General features: G+C 31.8%; 1 long non-coding RNA gene across 1 annotated transcript in view; it reads left to right on the plus strand.

The window, feature by feature from the left end:
• The first annotated feature begins 1,858 nt into the window (after positions 1-1,858).
• The window catches only part of LOC117100253, a 7,041-nt gene continuing 5,677 nt past the window's right edge, over positions 1,859-3,222 (plus strand). The window contains exons 1-2 of the long non-coding RNA XR_004444105.1: positions 1,859-1,914; positions 2,676-2,786. This is a non-coding gene — a long non-coding RNA (uncharacterized LOC117100253). The remainder of the gene's footprint in view (positions 1,915-2,675; positions 2,787-3,222) is intronic.

Raw genomic sequence — 3,222 nt, forward strand, 5'->3', positions numbered from 1 at the left:
TCGCCCCTAAGGGTCCCTTCGTGTCTGTGCTACCCGGTAACCCGGTACCAGCAACTCTCGTCGTCCACTACACAGGGGCTGTCTGTTGCAGTACACCGGGGTATTCCCCTACTCATTTCGAAGGATGTACTGGGTTCTTTATAGTGTACACGAGCCATCGTATACACTGGGCCTACGGTTTATAGTCCTTATCCGAGAAGAATTTTTAGACCGCCAGAACCATAGGCGAGCGTGCCGTTCGAACCAGCGCCGACATTATGACTACAGCTTGCGGCGCCCCTGCTAACCGCTCGGCTATTCGACTCACCCAGGAAACTAAACTTAACTACATTATTAGCGATTATATTAAAAGAAAGGTCTAAAATGTAAAAAGTGAAAGGCCAAGACAATTAAAATAATAATAAAAAAAAAACACAGATTTCACACCCAATGAATAATTGATAAAATTTCATAAAAGAACGATAAAAAATTTAAGCGTCTAGAAAAAATTGTTTAACTCGCCTTAACATGGGACAAAAGGGCTTAACATATATAGGGCCTAAAATCTGGAACGATATCAATGTAGAATTAAGACTCAGTAATAGTATTTATAAATTCAAAAGAAATTTAAATAACCATTACTATGAAAACTATAAGTGTAATGCAAACCTTTGTATAAATAATTGTGCTGTTACTTTCTTTATAAAATTTATTCTTTTGTGATATAGTAGTTAATTTTATTTCATAATCAATGGGCGCCCGTTATAAAGCTTGCTTGTTGTGGCGACCCTTTTTCCACTTTATTCAAATGTTCTGTATATGTATTTTGTATTGATGATGTGGAAATAAACTTTATATTGAATTGAATTGAATTGAACACGGCGGTTTCAATATAGACAATAAGTAGTGAGCCCTCTGTTGGTCATTATTATACATTTTAGATATTCTTGTAGTTGGAGGCGCAAACGAGGAAGCGATATTTTCATTATTCTCCATATGGGGTTTTAAATGACCAACCAACAGCTTTAAAATTAAAAAAATAACGAATATTCATGATATTATCGAAGAAGACACGCTAAACAGTTCGGTAGTACTGTATAACATAGGTACGATGTCTTGGCGCCTGATTTTACGTGTGAGTATTTGAATTTATTCCATGTTTTTCACCCAAAACTTAAGAAAATCTGGCATGTAAAGTTTACATGGCTATAAATAATTTCTCTGTACACAGATATGGTACAAGAAATAAAGATAACTTGTGTATAACAAAAAAGAACACAAATATGGGACAAAAGTGCTTAACATATATAGGGCCTAAAATCTGGAACGATATCAATGTAGAATTAAGACTCAGTAATAGTATTTATAAATTCAAAAGAAATTTAAATAACCATTACCATGAAAACTATAAGTGTAATGCAAACCTTTGTATAAATAATTGTGCTGTATGTAATCATATTTAACTTTTCTTCAGAATTTTCAATGACTATATGGTTACTTTATTTATAAAATTTATTCTTTTGTGTTATAGTAGTTAATTTTATTTCATAATCAATGGGCGCCCGTTATAAAGCTTGCTTGTTGTGGCGACCCTTTTTCCACTTTATTCAAATGTTCTGTCTATGTATTTTGTATTGATCATGTGGAAATAAACTTTATATTGAATTGAATTGAACACGGCGGTTTCAATATAGACAATAAGTAGTGAGCCCTTTGTTGGTCATTATTATACATTTTAGATATTCTTGTAGTTGGGGGCGCAAACGAGGAAGCGATATTTTCATTATTCTCCATATGGGGTTTTAAATGACCAACCAACAGCTTTAAAATTAAAAAATAATGAATATTCATGATGTTATCGAAGAAGACACGCTAAACAGTTTGGTACTAGTACTGTATAACATAGGTATGATGTCTTGGCGCCTGATTTTACGTGTGAGTATTTGAATTTATTCCATGTTTTTCACCCAAAACTTAAGAAAATCTGGCATGTAAAGTTTACATGGCTATAAATAATTTTTGAAACCTTGCCACTTGCTCCATGTTATTACTATTTGACTTCTGCATTATCCTCTCTGACAACTGTTCCTGTAAAATTTTTTATTTAAGTTTAAAAATGGCCGTGTCTGGCCTTTAAAATACACGTGTTTACCCTAGACAGGCCTAGCATGTCTGCCTTTTAGACGTTTATGGCGTAATAAATAACACAGACAAGATAACTAATATGTTTTTAAAATATAATTCAAATGTTTCTATCAATCTTCAATAGGCAAAACTAGGTCTGTGCTCCCTAAAAATAGCCTACGCTACGGGAGGGTAAGCTGCGCCTGGGCTAGGTGAAAGTAAACAATGTTTGGCCTAGAGGGTATTTAAATTTTAAGTATACGCGGTATGCTCTCACGTGAAAGTAGGCCTACGCTAGGCCTAGTCTATTCGCTATAGACATATTTTTAGGATTATTCAGACCCCTAGTTTTATAAAAACATTTATCTTGTAACTTTAAAATGTCTAAAAATATTTGATTATTATTATTATTATTATTATTATTATTATTATTATTATTATTATTATTATACTTTGAAATCTCTTTTTTAGTATCTGAAGTTTGGTGGTATTATTAATGTCTGATGTTCTGTCATAATTTTTTAATGAAAAAAAATGGCAATAATAACTTTTTATTTTTAATTTTAAACAAGATACAATAGAAGCGAGCTGACAAAATACATCATGAAGATAATCAATTTGAACATAAAGGAAAGAGCAGCTGGATGGTGTTCATGGAGAGCAGTACCAAGACAGATATTAAGGTATTTTAAATAATAAAAATTATTTTACTTCTGTACAATGTTTTTTTTTAAATTACGTATCATCACAAATGCTTTATAAATCACATCGCATGTTCTTAAATACAGTATATCAAATGTAGTATTTTCATTGATATCCGTTTTGGTTATGTTGTTGGGAGACCTTTACTATTAGCAAGCGCCAGTCTTCCTAAGCATTAACTTGGTTGTCCATTTTTAAATGTTGCCCCTTATTTTCAATGTATGGTGTTTATTTTTTTTATTTTTATGTTTTGGAATGTTCCTGCACTTGTATTCCCAAACTATTATGAAATAATAATAATAATAATAATAATAATAATAATAATAATAATAATAATAATAATAATAATAAAACTGTTATGCCATTTGTACCACATCGAAACCAAGGGAAAAGTGAGCGCACAATATAATTAACACT

The sequence above is a fragment of the Anneissia japonica genome, unplaced genomic scaffold, assembly GCF_011630105.1.
Source record: "Anneissia japonica isolate Jap-2015-1 unplaced genomic scaffold, ASM1163010v1 scaffold6788_len1366326_cov149, whole genome shotgun sequence".
Lineage (NCBI taxonomy): Eukaryota > Metazoa > Echinodermata > Crinoidea > Comatulida > Comatulidae > Anneissia > Anneissia japonica.